Source organism: Martes martes, assembly GCF_963455335.1.
Source record: "Martes martes genome assembly, chromosome: 7".
Classification (NCBI taxonomy): domain Eukaryota; kingdom Metazoa; phylum Chordata; class Mammalia; order Carnivora; family Mustelidae; genus Martes; species Martes martes.
This window is the reverse complement of record NC_137894.1, coordinates 119,333,539-119,351,246: the sequence shown is the minus strand read 5'-3', so window position 1 is coordinate 119,351,246 and position 17,708 is coordinate 119,333,539.

Here is a 17,708-nt window from a genome sequence, read left to right as displayed (position 1 = left end):
TATTTCAGATCACAGTTAGGTAAGCAGAGGCAACACACACTCTTACTGGTTGATCAGCCAGCCTCCTGGATGGTGTTAATCAGTTTTAAAAAATCAATGCTGCAACATTTGATGCATAAGTCACATTTGATCAAGCATAACAATTAGTACTGAGCCACACACCTAAAAACTTAAAAGGTATGACCTATAAAATTTGGGCAGCCACATCAAAAGAAACTGAAATATTCTTACACTTATAAATCTTTTTCTTCAATATATTATTTATTGCTAATAGTGGAGCCCACTTGGGAACACAGTTAAAAATAACACAATAACATTTCTTTACTCTTCACACGGTATTTTATATATATTCATTTGGCAATGTTCAAAAACAGCTTTAAAGCAGAATCTTGCTCTGAAGCAAAAAATCACACAGAAGACCAGTCTATTTTACAACTGATACAAGCTGAGGATGTTGTGGTGGAGAAGAGCCCATTGAGACAAAGACAATGGACACTCCCCCATATCCTCCAGAGGCTTGAAGAGGCCTCCAGGACCCCTCCATTTGGGCAATGTCCAAAGTAATTTTCAGACCACTACATTTGAATTTTTTGATCTTAAAAACAACTCCAAGAGCGAGTGTGATTATCTCAGAGAAAGCTAAGCCTGAATGACATGGAGATTAGCCCAATTTCTTCTGCCAGCAATACAAAGTTTTCCAAATCCAAAGGGGTTGCCCTGCTTCATGACACCATGTGTGTCTACAGGAGAAAATACTACATGCATACATACTGCATGCCTACAAAATAAAGATCATGACAGAAAGGAGGTTAGTATAGGTGATTGTTGAACAGTCAAACACAATTAATTTAGTATAATCAAACGCAATTAATTTAGTATAATGATTATGAAAACACCTATGAGTGCTTTTGGATGTGGGAAATGCTGCCAATCAAAATCCTATAAGCAACCCTCTAAAATAACACCCTTCTCTGGATCATTTGAAGTGGGGAAAGGTGATTTTTCTGAGTCAGAAGATGTCAGAGTATGAACAAATATAAAAATTTTTCAACTTAAGAGTGGTCTCCAAGTGCAGTTCTGGTCAATTTAGTTGGTTTTATGCTAACTGTGAACTTTTCTGCTTGTCACTGGTGAGGCTACCCTTTATTGACTAGCTATGCACCCATATAACTTCCAGTTAATGAGCATTTTAAGGCCATCAATTTGTGGGAAGAAAAAATCAGTATCTTTAATCGTTCACACTTACATGGAAAATTCAATATAAGGGGAGGGTTTAAAAACTTTATTTCGGTGTCCTTTTATTTATTTATTTTTTTTTAACCAATGAAATATTTTGGTTTAAAGAGGTTAAAAAAAAAATCAGTCTTCTTGGGAGGTAGATAAATAACATAAAGACTTCATTATATTCATGATTAAGGACCCTAATATCTTGTTTCAAAGAAAGGGAAAAATGAATCTAGAACTCCTGACCTTTCAGTTTTTGTCTCACAAATGTTTTATAACAACACTCACATGTGATGTGGTAAGTGAAACTAGTCAGAATGTTTTAAGATTATTTCAACTATTTCATTGTAAAATACTTGTTAAGCACCAAATGATTATATTTAGGTTTCTTTTTTGGCAAAATTCAGTTAGTAAAAATGTCTTTAGTGAGTTAGAATAAATTAAATTATATAACACATATTAATAAAAACCCAGTTGTGCACCAGGCATTGTGCCAGTAGCTTGGGGAACAAGGAGTACTTATTCCCCCAAGGTCCTCAGCCCAGTGGGTGGGGACATGCACCCCAAAACAATAAAAATTTGACTAAATAAAAAAAAAATGGGTATCTTTTCCTGTGTTTTCCTTTCTACTTATTTGAAATAGAAGAAGCATGGGGTTTCCTCAGCCTTGGAAAAGAACCAAAGGTCTCCCTAATAGCCACACTCTCAGGAAGAGCCCCGGAGGGTGGTAGTATCTGAGAATGAGCGGCTGTGTGCTCTATGTGGAGGCTCGGTCCTAATTTCCCCAAATTTCTCCATGCCCTCCACATAGTGCAAAAGAAGCATGAGGGAAAATTAGGCTGGGAAGAGAGGTATCTCATGACATGGGAAATCTCATGGATTATCCCAGGAAACTTCTCGAACTGTGGGACCAGGAAACTTCCAAAATGGCTATACTTGAGTGCTCTTATCCTAGGAGGATGGATATTTAAGCTCAGAATTAAATTCAGATGAAGGAAAACAAATGCAATATATTCTTTATAACCTGAAACTGAAATACATATCTGTAAAACAGAAAATTATTTTTATCAGGAGCTCTATAAAAAAATAAGTGAAGAGGATAATGAAGGCAGTCTTTTCTGTGGAGGTGATGATTAACCTGAGAATTAGGTGAAAGAAGGGTTAGTTGTATGGAGAACACCGTTTAGCCGAATATGACATCTATGGGGCCATCCATAATGGCTCCCTGTTATCCCACATAAGTGATGCGATGTCATTGCTTGCTATGTGTGTAGCTATTTCTATAAGATAAAAACCATATTCTTCTGTGCCAGACGTACAGAACCCTGCTACTTCTCTGTGCTCATGAATGGGCACTCTTGCTCACATTCTATATCCCATCTAAATTGAGGTATTGTCAGGTCCCCAATCACACCAAACTGTTTCACTTTCTATGGATCTGTAGGTAAGATTGTATTTGTTTCTAATGCCTCATCAAATCCCCACTCATGCTTTCAGATTAAATAAAATCCCTACTCCCCTTTAGTGCCTTGAGCTATCCAAGGTAAACTGAGTACTCTGCTACCCTGTTGTGACATGGACTCTATCTCTTACCTATCTGCTATATCACGTTGACTTTGGCTATCTGTTCTCTCCAAGAGCCCATAAACAGTTTGGGAGAAGGGATAATCTGATATTGGCATAAGTGAGCCCAGAGCCTGGCACTTTTCTGAAATAATTAAGTTTAATTGAGTCTGCTCTGAAGAAAGCCAGGGACAATGTTTACCAGCTACAAATTACCCAGATTCAGCCCAGCTTCTTATACATTATCCACCCTTTGCATAGGTAAGAGCCTAGTCTTGATACCAGGATAGATACACAGCTTTCTCATAGTCTTAAAAATAAGAAATGTTCTCTCCTCTCAGTTCCGAGAGTTCTGAACTTTCTGTTTGACGTAACTGTTGTAAGAACAACTGCATCCTCCCACTCCTTCTCCACGTGTCATAACCAAACCTTCGTCGCTCTGGCAGTACGTGCCAGGACTGCCCACACCAGCTGCTCTGAGCCATCTGCGCACACCTTGTCCCAAATCCGCATTCACTGGCTCCACAGTAGTGGCCTGAAGTCGGCCTCAGTGGAATTATTTCCCCAAGGAGATGGGCAAATACTACTAATCACACAAAAGCTGCTGAGACCGAGACAGAGACGGACACAGTGAGAGAAAGAGATGAGAGAAAAGGAGGACAACATTGAGGGTGTTCAACTAAGGCTCCAAGAGACTGGGAAACTTGTTTAAGGTCATCATAGGACAGTGAGAATAGAGCCACAGGTGTGTCTGTTACCTTACCATCATGCCTTTCTTCTCTCGTTTCTCAGCCAGACACCCTTTAAATTTCCTCTTTCCCAGCTCCCCTCCCCAAACATCCAGTTGAAAAACTGGCCCAAATTCAAATGCTAACTTTCCAAAAGTATGTCCAGACTCAGGGCTGAGGCTCCAATGGTTTATTAAACAGATCGGAACAAAGTAGAAGAAATTGCCAAGAAAGACTGCTTCGGGGACCCTTTGCCCATGGTGGGCCATCACTTGATAACAAACTGATACACTCCCCCAAGCCATCCTGCCGCTATGGGTCTGCACCTCAGTACATTGTCTTCCTCTGTGAAGCTGAATGACCTTGAATGGCTGGTAGGTGTCACCTCACACACACACATCAAAATGGGTCAGGGGTTTAGACCCAGAATTTGCTGCATGATTTATACTTGGGACATAGAGTTGTATAGAGCACAAAGTGTTCTAGAGTATGACCTGAATCTCATTTTTATATACCTTTTGACAAAAGAGAGTGCATGTACTTGACTGACTATATTCCACAATTCATTTGTCTTGAAAATTGACCTGAAACAGTACCACTCTGGATGTGCCCTAAAGCCCCCCTGGCATTCTTCAGAGGAGAGTGGCAGAAGAATCTGAGTGCATGAAAACTTAAAGCTTGTAGCAGCTTCACTTTTAAAGCCGACTAAACTGTGTGCTTCTAAATCAAGTCCTCACACAATGACTTAAGGCAGGTGTCAGGGAAATGTTTTGTAGTTTTAAAGATAAGAAGTCAGAGACGCTGAGGTAAGTGAACTACTGATACCCTCATGAGTCAGTAAAATTAGCCAAGAAAACAAAAGGATTTCCTCTGCTCACCCTAGAGGAAATCTCTTTCTACCCCAGGGAATGAAGATTTTATCACAGCCATTCAGAGAGACAGATTTGTAAGAGCAGGACCCAGATGCCATCTTCTAAGTTTCTAGTACTTTTCCTCAAACACCAAGTTTGAAAATCTCCAGGATGGACTCAAAGGAAAACTCAAGATAAACCTTTTCATTCGGGAAAGTTAAATGGGAATCATCATGCTAAAATACTAGCACAGTGATCTTTCTCTGGGATGAACGTGATTTAGTGAGATCTTCCCCTTATGGAGAGAGAGTGAGAGAATGTCAGTCCGCTCCAGAAACTGAGAGCCCGGCTCTCTACTTCTCCGTGGGGACTTAGGAACTTATCTGCATGTATTTTAAATGAGAAAAAATACAAATACTCCCACAGCCAAACCCTTTCTCATTTTCTTGTCAATATCCACCCCCCCCCATCCTGTGTTGACAGGACCGATTTGCAGAAGGAGGGTTTAACATTACAAACACCCTTCCAGCGGCTTAAAAATTGAGGCGAGTCAATATTTACATCATGTTGCTGATCTTTAAAGTGCATACCCTGGTTTCTGTCGTAATAAATAGCTGTCACTCTTGCCTCCATCCGAGTTCAGCTGAGAGTGGGTTGGCATGCTCAGTGGTCCCTGTGTTCCGGGAACGATCTAATACTTCAGGTCTCTCATGTGGCAGCAGGTCGATTTCTTTTTCTCGCTCCTTCATATTGGTTTCCAATGACAGGCCTTATAAAACCATTTAGGTCTGCTTAAAGAAAAAATCCATAAGCGTGCTAGGTTTATCTTTCTCCAGAAATGTGTGAAATCTAATACCTAATGAGAGAATATAGGCAGGTTATTTCTTAATCTATTTTGCTATGCAATTTTCAGGACATATTTTTCGACTAAAGCACTGGGTGAACTTACTACGTTCCTAGTCCTTCCCAATGATAGGGAATGATATCAAGCTGGGACAACAGAAAACTTTTATTCTTTATCAGAGAGTTCATAACTGTAACACACTGGCTTGTGACTCTCCTTCTGTTCATGAATGATATGACTGGTCCTGGATAAGTTTAACTGGGGTTTGCTCAGGGCACAGCTATCCCCGTGGATGCACACTGATCACAGAGGAATCTCAAAATGTCCTTATTTATTTTACCTTTATTTTGGCTGGTACTGTTGCTGGTTCTTACCTTCCAAAATCACTGGTATGGCTCAGGAGCACAGAGGAGTTTAGAACAAAACCGAGTATTCCTTTCTTTTGAACCATTTTCTTCTCAGACTGCAGAAAGCTGACTTCAGAAGGGCTTGGTGAGTACACTTTTTTTTTTTTTTTAATTAAGCAAAAGGGACATAAAGAGAGATGATTTGAGAAAACAGAGATGTCTTGAAAGAATGTTCATTTTACAAACGTGAATTAAGAACTCTGTGATGAAGAACAGATGGGGGTAAAAACTCTGTCCTCCAGTTCACACAGAATTTCTGGAGACAAAATAAGAAAGTGTGATACCAAAGCAGATGTTCCTTTCCTGCATTTCCCTGCTTCCCTCAGGGTACGCAGTAAAGATGAGAGCTATGTGCGCGCAATGCGTGTGATCCAGGAAAGGGTGGAGGGAAGTCAGCCACAATGCTGTAGATGTAGACTGACCCTTGCTCCAACTCGTGTGTGTGTGTGTGTGTGTGTGTGTGTGTGAGAAAGAGAGAGAGAGAGAGAGAGAAGGAGGGGGAGAGCCAGACAGAATCCCACCTTGATTTTTTCTATTCCAAAAATCTGATGATGCCTTGCTGTTCTAAGAAATCACCTTAATTCACTGACAAACTACTATAATATACTTGCCTGGGATAGTTGATTAAAAGATGTTTAAACCTCAATTTGTGATTATTAGGGCCAGATAAGTGCAAGGGTTCCAAGAATCTGCAGGTTCACATAAAACAGAGCTAAAGAGTGTATGAGTAATGGTCAGCCCTCAGTGTCCTCTGAAATCCATCCGTGAGCTCAGTACCTCAAGCTGAAGTACAACCAGGGATCATTTCCATGTGGCTGATGACTCAGCTCTCGCTATGGATTTGATGTCAGCAGGTATTTTTGAGTTACAAATGACACCTAAAGTTACTACTTATGCCTTATCGATAGCAGTGCGCAAACAACCAAGATGAAAAGGAAAACCCTACAGATAGATTTGCAGAAGTGAAAAATCCTCAAATGTAAGTGGGAAATGTCCAAGCCAGCAATTATAAAGGACATCAGTAATTACGTAGATACGGAGTCAATAATTAATTAGGCTATGAAATGATCAGCAGCCAGGTCAACTTCAGTCCATGACCCCATATTTTTCTAGACAACTTCTCATGTAAAATAGGACTTTTTTTTTTTTCTTTTTCTCTGCATGACCCCACGGAACTGGTGAAAATTTTTTTAAAGGTCTTTCCACCTTTAATGGCTGCTTTGTTTTGTTTTAGCTTGGCACAGTGTATTAGCCATTATGTGATGAGTTTTTATTATTACAGTTTCTGAAGTGTGAGAGGAAATGAGGTAAATGATTAATGGCCGAGTAACTTAAAGCAAGATGGCATTATAGAAGCCATTGAAAAATAGATGGGAAAGGCAGTCTCCCCAATGGAATTTGATCCAGCTCCAAGGGTAACAGTCTTATCAAAGGTGCCACAGGGTTTTATTCATGATCTCAAGAAGCGGGGCTCTGGGCATTCAATCTTAGTGACTGCTTTCTACCTTGAAGCCACAGGAGGCTTTTCTCCGCCCTGGCGTGTGATCCATCCTGTCTCAGAGGGAAGCCCTCTTTGCTCCAGGGCTAGCATCATTTTTATACATCAACTCCTCTTTATTTTGACTTTCCAAAGTTGGAGCTCAGTTCACTTCTGCTTTGGAGATCTTCTTAGAGACCAGCTATACACATTCAACTGAGAACGGTTTTGTTTTGGTTTTTAAGGCTGCGGCATAGAGTTTGGGGTTGGTTCTAGGACCAGAAGATTTCAATTTTCGTTCTATTCTGGGAAGAGATACAGCATAAACAGAAGCGATTTCTCCATTTAAAATGCAAGCCACCCTGCCCTCAGAAGGTTATTGTGTTGCTATGAAGATCAGTTGGTACAGGTGTATGAGTGGTTCCAGATGACAGAGAGGTCACACGATCAACTCATAATGCCCCACATTCTTAAATATATGAAACTTAAAAATATGAAACACTTGGGGCGCCTGGGTGGTTCAGTGGGTTAAAGCCTCTGCCTTCAGCTCAGGTTTGATCCCAGGGTCCTGGGATCGGGCCCCGCATCGGGCTCTCTGCTCCGTGGAGAGCCTGCTTTCTCCTCTCTCTCTGCCTGCCTCTCTGCCTACTTGTGATCTCTGTCTGTCAAATAAATAAATAAAATCTTTAAAAAAAAAATGAAACACTTGCATGATTTTGCCTTCAAGATCACAAGTAAATACTGTCTTCTAGAACACATGGTGATCGAACCCACACCAGCTGACACGGAGCCATTATATGAATTCCTTATTTATTTATTTATTTATTCCAGGGCTCTCTAGTCCTCTTCTGGTCATATAACAATAATGAATACCATCATTTTTAACTAATGGGATTTGTAGTAATTAGGGGGGGAATTGCTCCATGTTCTAGATGCACACACAATTCTTTGAATCCTCACTGGAGCAATGTGAGGTAGATTTTATTATGATGATCATTTTTACAAATCCCAAAACTGAAATCCCAGTTGAGTGCCTCATCCAAGCTCTTCACCTGGGGCTTGAACCCCACATTTTGTTTGATGCTCTATTGCTTTTAGAAAAAGATTTTGGGGGTTCTCACTAGAAATACATTTCTGAAAGCCTCAAGAGTTCCTTCAGCTTAGAATTACCAAAACAGCTCAAAGAATTTTCAAGAACTGAGCTACCGATTCTCTTACCTCAGCTGCCACCAACATGATCCCTCACAGAGAAAGAGCTAAAGACAGAATAGTGTTTTCCTGCCCTGCCCTTCCTGCCCGCCTCCACTCCACCCCGCCTCATCCATGCTGATCCCCAGGCAGCAAAATAAATGGGATCAAGCTGGATGTCCTTTCCTGGGAGAAATTCTTCAGGCTAGAGAGAAAGGTAAGATAGATTAACCGTGTGCTGTAGAGGCAAGTTCAACAGAGAGAGAGATTAAATAAAAGCTAACAAGGAAATAACCGCCATGTTTGCCAAGCAGCAAACACAGGTGAAAAAGGAGACACACCAGGATCCAAGCATCTCCAGAATTAAACCAGAATGTTCAAACCATCTCTATGATGAGATTACATTTTTTATTAGCTTTTCTCATTCTTACATACTTTTAAAGAAAAGCTTGGCAGCACTGAGTCTGTTTTTATTGTACAAAAAGTCGGGGTAGGTTCCTCTTCAGAGTCTGAACTCTTGTCAGTTCATGGGCAGTTTATTCAATATCACCTTTTAGTCTTACTTCATGGTATGTTGCCTGAACTTCTCATGAGGGAAAACTCTAGCTCCAAATCAGATGCCCTCTAGAGAAAGGCCGACTAGACTTTGTTGTGTGTATGCACCAAATGACTTATTTTTTCAATAAAGCCCTTGGTGGGGCTTGGTGGTTAAGCATTACCTTCTCTCAGAAGAGCCCAAGGGGCTGCAGAGATCACTTTCAGAGTGAGCCATCGAGAATTGCAGTACTGCGCAGCAAGGAAGCAGACCCAGAGGGTCGGGGAAGAAGGCTTAAAGAGACTGGGGAGAGGAGAGGGAGACCAGCAGACAGCTATCACTCCCTATCCCTTAAGGAGAGACTGTCTGGACGTGAATATGAATACTCGACAAAGAGGAAATTCAACCCAGGAGGGAGGACCCATAACTACCGTAACTTACTGCTTCCTGCGTGTTTATAGAACTGTGTTATTGTACAGGTTGTTAAATTGATACCTTAATTACATGCATTGTGGCCAAGTTATGGCTGTCACGAGAGGCATAAATCTGGTCTTTTTTGACATGCTCTCAACCAGAGTGTTTTGTTGGGGCAGTCTCAAATACAATTTTGATGTTAAAAAGAAGGTATGCGCTACAAAAATTTATTTTGCCGGTAAATAAGTACAACTATTCTCTACCTTGCTGCTGATGGATGTGGTTTGTAAAAAGGGTGAAGTATACTCTGATGTCAGATTCTGAAGGAAATATGGCATGTTGCAGAATTTTTAGATGAAGCTCTCTTTTGGCTAATTTAATAGCCAGCTTATATTTACAGTCAATATAATAAAGATAGATTAAATTAGGACTTCTGAAAAAAATTATAAAAATATAGGCTTTGGGGATTGAGTATATCTGCATATACCCTACTGGTTCTGTTTAGACCACAGCAGAGAAAGAAAATCCTTTCTTTTTTCTTTTTTTTTTTTTCCAAAGATTTTATTTGTTTATTTGATGGACAGAAATCACAAGTAGGCAGAGAGGCAGGCAAAGAGAGAGGGAAGCAAGCTCCCTGCTGAGCAGAGATCCCAGGACTCCTGGATCATGACCCAAGCTGAAGGCAGAGACTTTAATCCACTAAGCCACCCAGGCACCCCGGAAAATCCTTTCTTACACAAAGAAGATACATGTACCTTCTCCAACTTCATAACAGAATGCCAGTCTTATCTTGATTACCACCCAGCACCTATGAGTAAGAACAGAATGTTAATGTTTTTGAAAAAGAAAATTTCTAAAAGACATACTATCTACTCAGAAATTTATATCTAAATAAATAAATATCAAGAACAGTGAAGACTCTGGAATTTTACCTTATTTTCAAGGTAACAAGTTAATTCATCACAGTTACATGGATGTTGGAATAAGGCATGACACTCCGGAGTCAGAGAAAAAGGACTTGGTTACCTAAAGCCATAGCAGTAGCTAGAGTATTCATATTTCCTTTCCCTGGTTCCCTGAACCCCAAATCTACAGTAGATGGAAAAGAGGGACAGGTGGCCTTTGCAGTGGGTTGCATTACCAGAAAGGAACCCAAAGCTTAGGGAATCTGATTTTTTTTTCCCCCTAAGATTTTGTTTATTTATCTATTTGAGAGAGGGAGAGCATGAGCAGGGAGGTAGGGGCAGAAGGAGAGAGAGAAGCAGACTCCCCACTGAGCAGGGAGCCTGACATGGGGCTTGATTCCAGGACCCTGAGATCTTGATCTGAGCCAAAGGCAGATACCTAACTAGCTAAGCCACCCGGATACCCTTAGGGAATTTGATCTTTTATAATGGTCATGAACATGACTTCTCTTTGTTCTGAAGGGAGACACTATTTCTATTTTCCAGTACTCTCTGCTCTATACATATACTTCCTTGAGCAAATTGCAAGAACAAAGGCCTTCAGTGTCTCTGCTCAAAAGATGTGCTAAAATGGTGGGTACCCATGGATAATTATCTCTCAATAATAAACAAGTAAGTAAATAAATAATTATGTATATACATATATAATACATTTAATTTTACTGTTTTGTCAACTCAGAATAACAGAAAACTGTATCAATAGCTCCACCACAGTAGCCTGTGGTCACCTTTCTGAAATATATTTAGCAAGATATATTATAATGCTATTTATTTTTACTGATGTTTGATTCAAGACTTAATCATGTAAAAATCACTTTTGCTTACTCTGTAAAGCCACTTTGACGTTAATTTTCTGCTGTAATGGCTCTTGTATAAAGACCACTTATTCAATTTTTTTTAATTATGGCATCAAGGAAAATCCTCTTTCTTGGATGACTCTAATGCTTTCTTTACCAAAGTTTATTTCTGAGGATACCCTTATACTTCTTCTACTATAAAGTATATCCCCTTGTCTGGCATGATCTCATGTGGGATCTTATCACAATGGACTTCAAGTAATTTGTGAATAGGGAGTGATCATGGCTCAGTCCTGGAGGGCAGGAAAGATAAACCTGTAAATGCAATACATATCTATTCATTAAAAATAAGCTCCTACTGAAAAAAAAAAAAAAAAAGAATTAACTCATGTCTCTTCCAGGATGGAAGAAGCAGAATGTAGTCAACTTGCCATCAGGTGGTCAGTTGGGGTTCTCAAAATGGTGTCATACCAGTGGCTCAACATTGTTAGGAAGTTGCACATTCAGAGCCTGAAATAACTAAATGAGCCGTCTTAAATTGGAATCCCATGCTGTGGGGCTTCCATCTCTTCTACCATAGAGAAATATGTTCATGTGCTCATTGTGTCAGATCTATAGAGGCTGACGACAGAGGCGGGTTGACATCATTTGACCAGTTACATACTATACTTTGTTGTTTCAGTGTCGTTCCCATAGTTTATGCTCTCTGGTAAGCATTAATATGTGATAAAACGATCTGGACAGTTGGTGTCCATTCCCATTTGTCTACCTATATGTCTGAATTCCAGACCCTCTTGACCCCAATCTTTCAAATTTTGTCTATATATGGAAGCTATTTTTCCACCAATACTCCTTCCAACATCATGTGGTCTGCCAGATTGTCTGATCTAAGTGGCAGCATAGCCTACACTGCAGTAGCTTTATCCTATTCTGGGCCCATGCAGAGTTGCATAGTAGGTGTGCTAGGTCACTATCCTTGGTGTAGCATATACTACCCCCAAAATTCCCAGAAGTTTTGCTTTCTTCTTCATTATAGGATGTGCAAAATACAAAAGTAGGCTTTTTTGTTTTTTTGTTTGTTTTTTAATTTGGAGGCAATGTCTTAGCATGCCTCTGACCATTGAGCACCTAAACTTTTTACTAATGTGGCAGTCCTCTGGATCTTCTTCCTAAGGAGCCTAGAAAATCAAAATCTTTGGGTGTATCCATGCAAATAGAGTACCAGGTTTTTTGGTTTTTGTTTTCAAACAGGCCCATGGTCTTGACATACCATATATGTCTCATCTGGGCATTTAACTCTGAAGTTCAGCCACTTTGATGACTAAATAGGTTTGTTCTTTGATTTCTCTACATTCCTGTTAGAGGAAATGAGGACTTTATTGTCCGCATCCAAAGAAGCCCTCTGTTTTGCACCTGACTTTCAAATCTGCGTTATTCCCTCAGAAATTCGTTTATCTTTATGTAGAACAGTAATGATTCTTAGCAATAACCATCTAATGTCTTATTCTTATAGCTACCTTTTTTCTTCATGCCTCTCATTGCCTGTATTTCATATCCAGCAACACATTCTCTTCTACCGGATAGCCTGTTCACTCACCACAGATCAACATTTTATCAGTTGGAAGGCCATCTTATGCAGAGGCTGTGTTTCCCTCACCAGTGATGATGGGTTTCCCATTGCCAGCTGAGCTGTGAATGACTGGGGTCAAATCCCCATTTGTCTCTTGCTAACGTGGAGACCCTCATAACCTACGTTTTAGAGGGTGAGTCCTCAGATGATGAGAGGGAGTCTCAGGGGTAAGATACTGATTATGGATGAACATTGGGAAAGACATAGGCCTAAAGAAGGATGGAACAGAGGAAAAAGTTCAACTCCAATACGGGCCTGCCAAAGCCGAGAGAAATCTCAGCCAGCCTAGAAGCCAGCTCTAGAAAATACTTCATAATGCTGCCTGGCTCCACCATAGACTGTCACTGTCCCAGAAGGATGTGCACTTAAGCAAGGAAGCTCCCAGAAGCTGAGGCAGATCCTGAAGCCTCCAAGAGCTGGACGATATTATGACCACACACTCTACAGCTAGGGAGCAAGTCCTTCCTTGAAAGGGACACTGGGAGGACATCTCTGCACCTGATACAGGTGCATCTCATACACACACACACACACACACACATACACACACACAGAGTAAACCTCAGGTACTGACAACTTAATTCATAATGAGCCCAGTGTTTGACTTGCCCCCACAGTCTCCCTTTGAGCTCTAGTACATTGACTTTCAAAGTTTGAGGTTTTAAATGACTGTCATTCACTACCTGTTAGACTGAGGAAGAATCAGCAAAGTGATTAGGTTTTTGGCTGGAGACATGAATAAAGTTGTCCATGTGGATCGATGTCACCCTGCCACTATTAGCCAACATGACAGTGATAGCTAATGGCCTCCAGGGCGTCTGCTCAATTGTTGCTATTACCATAGGAACAAACCCAGCCAGCACACTTCTCATGCCCTCTTCCACTACGCACAAAATGCCCCCTGATTTTTATTATAACACACAGATTGCTTCCATGTTCTGTTAGTAAGCAGCTTACAGTTGTAGAAATTCATAGGGGGTATTTCATGGTTCCATCAAAATTCAGAATCACATATATTGATGCCTCTGAGCCCCAGAAAATAATTTTAGGTACTGGAAAGAAACGGGATGAGTAACAGGGTAATTTTACTCTTCACTGCATGAAGCTAAGAGGGTTAGGACTCAGATAAAAGTAAGGATTGTGTTACTTTTTTCTCAGGTCTACTGAAAATAGTTGTAATATTATGCTACAATGTCTTAAATGCATTCTGCCAGGCACTTAATATACTTTTTCAATTTTGATTTTAAAAATAATTCTATGAATTGTATATGGACCCTGAGGCCTAGACCCTGATGAGGGAGCTGCCTGGGGTCCCATGAGAAGCACATGCTGTTAGAGCTAACCATTCTGCCAGATAGTGAGCCAGATAAAACTTTTGCATTTAAGTACAAAGTGAAGCACATTAAGATGAAATAGTATGTTCACATTCGTTTTAAAATGTTAATCCTTACAATGATCCTTTACTTAAATGTGGGGGGAAGCATTTTGTCCCCTTCTTATAGATGAGGAATTTAAAGTTCACAGGATCAAAATGATTCACAGAAGATAATGTGGTTAGTCATCTGAAGATATGGAAATTGAATCCAAATGTGTGTGTTGCTTTCTTTTTCTTTCTTTTTTCTTTCCTCCAAAAAGGCAGTCACAAATGATGCATAGGAAAATATTATATGTAAGCTTTTAATAAAAACAGTAAGTCCAAATTGCATACTGTCAAACTCTCCGAACAATCTTCCACAAATAATGAACTTTGTTTGAGGAAATTAAAGCATGGTTTACTGGAAAGGGCATTCAGCTGAGCACTAATGCCTGAATTTCAGGCACAGTTTCTCTCCCAGATTCCACGATAGCTGAACTGCTTCACCATTGCTGCAAACCTCGGAAATGGCTTACAGAGCATCCCTCCCTGGGCATCGGGTGCTCAGCTCCATACTCCACACACACCGTCACATACTCCTGGTCATTCGGACTCCCTGGTCCGAATGACCAGGGAAACCTGGTCAAGACAGGGGGTGATGGAAATCTGGAGTTGGCCAGGGTCTTCAGCAGTCAGTCGGATTGAGCTCCTTCTGAACTGGCCCTTGAAGTTCTGAGAGGTGGGTACTATCAGCTCGTTTTCTAGATAATAAAATAGAATCTTAGAGAAGTTAGTTGCTCAAATCATTAAAATGTACATGTTTTGAAATTGTAGCTATCGGGGCGCCTGGGTGTCTCAGTGGGTTAAAGCCTCTGCCTTTGGCTCAGGTCATGATGCCAGGGTCCTGGGATCAAACCCTGCATCAGGCTCTCTGCTCAGTTGGGAGCCTGCTTCCCTTCCTCTCCCTCTGCCTGACTCTCTGCCTACTTGTGATCTCTGTCAAATAAATAATTAAAATCTTTTTTTTTAAAAAGAAAGAAATCGTATAGATTTGCATACTACCTCAGTCATTCTTCAGCTTTGCAAACTTGGAAAAGTTATTCTCCTAGCCTCAGTTTTAAATGACAGAAATTAGACCAGACAGTCCCTAAGGATCTATCCAACTGAGCATCTCTGTTTCCGTTTTTTTGTTTGTTTGTTTGTTTTTGTTTGTTTTAATTTAGTTGAGCCCTCTGTCCTGCCAGACTCCAACGGAAACTCTTGCAATTAAATCTCAACTCACAGTTTAAGAGGATTGCTTTAAATATTCATCTCAATGCTGGCAAATTCTATGCTCTGTAAAGGAAACTCTTACTCAGAGGTATCCATAATGAGCCTAATCCAATTGGAATTAGCCTAAGCATCCAGGAGTAAAAGGTGGTAGTAGATGTGGTAAGGTTTTCTGAGAGAGGGAGTGAAAGTGAGTGTTACAAACTCTCACAAATATTTGCCATTCTCTCCCAAACTCTTATCTGCCACCTGCATCCATTCTTATATCTCTGTGAGCCCAATATTCTCTCCACCTCAGCATCCATTTTATTGGCTTTAAGCTTCATTTTCCATTAAATGGTTTATAGGAAGCCCTGAAAGGGGCTGAGAAACAACAACAAAAAAAAATTATTTGAGATCAATGATCACTGTGTGGATTATTTTCCTTTCTGTGTTTGATAAGACTCATAAATCATTTAGAAATTAGGAGGCTTAAATAGTCATTCAACTTTTGATTATTAACTCACAGCACCTTGAGTTCAGCGAACCTTCCTGAAATGGATTTTGAGGTATTGTAATCTCTCATAAGGAGAAGTAATACATACATATTTCAGAAATAAACTAAAAAATAAGAACATCTTTCAAGAGTATATTACATTTCTCTAAAGCAATCTCCGAAGCAAATTCTTGGTATACTAAGAGGGGGTTTCATGTCAGTTAGGCTCAAATCTCGGCTCTAACACTCACTGATGTGTGACCTTGGGTGAGTTCCTCAAACTCTCTGAGCCTCTGCAGTGACATAAGAATAATAATATTTACATTAAAAGGTTTTCATGAGTATTAAATGGGATAACATTTATAAAGTGTCTCATACAGAATATGACAAAATGAGGCCTCAAATAATCGCTGATTTCCTTCATTAAAGAGACAAGTAAAATCTAATTTCTGGTCCCTCATTCCCTAGAGAATGAGAACCGAAGGGTAATATTTATGTTGGAGAGAATAATGCTCCTGGGTGACCTTGAGGAAAAAGGGAGCTTTGCTTCCCTTCCATTTAGAATTGCTGTGCCAGGAATTACTGGACAGATTCATTTGAAATAAGAACTTTCATACCTGAGCCACTGCCCAGAAATTATGGCACCACTTCTGGGAAGTTTTGAAATCACTTTGAACTTACTTTGTGGAGTTGCTTTGCATTCCATACTGCTGGGCCCCTGTGCACATCCATGACTTGGCTGGAGCTGATGCTGGCTGTGCCAGCATATTTTCAACCTGATCAAGGCATAGAGCTCTGAAAATTTCATGAGATTCTGTTTTTGTGAGATTTCCAGATTTATACCAAGCTTTATAGATCCCAAAGGGATGCATAATTCAGAAAAGAGAGAGAGAGAGGGTCTACCCCTCTAAGATACAACAGTTGACATGCTTAATTCAGGGTGAATTAGGGCAAGTTGGGAATGTGACTTCTTATTTCAGTTAGTAGAAAAAAAAAATTATTCTTTTATAGGATTGCCTTTCAAATTTAACAATAGTAGATATTTTCTAGAAACTGGAAGAGAATAATACCTGGCAACATTAATAAAGATTTAGAATCACATCCTTGACTGAATTGAACTAGGTATGTGTTCTCCTGGATTAACCATAAATTTACTTTCCTTCATGCCTTTTGAATGGAGTATTATCTAAGGAATATACACTTAGTAGTTTCTTAGCAATTATCTGATACTGTTAAATGAGGCACTATTCCTTATTTTCTTTAATTGCCTATTGTTTTAATGCAGTGTATACAAGATATTCAACCATTAACAATACAGTTTACCATTACCTTTCATCAGTCACTTCTGGAAAAATTTTGTCTATTCAACTACATTGATTAGGTAACAGCTAATCTATTTTGTCTTTTTAATCAGACATAAAAGTATCTGTCAGAGTTTCTGTGCAGCATGAGGCATCCAACATGGCACATTGATCTGATCCAATTCCAGGCAAAAGGAAAGAAACATGATGATTTACTTAACCTAGAGCAACATATTGTGGGAAAATGTTCAGTTTCTGTCAGATTTCTAAACATATTAAAAGCAGAAAACCCCACTTGACTCTCTATAATGAGGGTTTCTGGGTTGAGAGTCATCATTTTATTCATTCATTCATCCATTCATACACTCAACCAACAATTTTTAAGTATGTGTCACATACTGGGTGTCAGGTGGAGATACATGTCCTTTGTTTGATGTCTGTGTCAACATACATTCAGATAGAATTATTGAAGGACAGATCTTAATATAAATACTCAAAGAAATGGGCTCAATTCTTATTGAAGTAAAGTATTCTTCTTTGATATATATCTAGGCAAAAGGAAAGAAATATGATGAGATATATATATATAAGGCTAATTTTTGCCACTGATTTTTCCAAGCCTCATATCCCTACTTTATGCAAAAAGAACAAAAAAGTTGTTCAACCATTTTTTTTTTTTTTTTTTT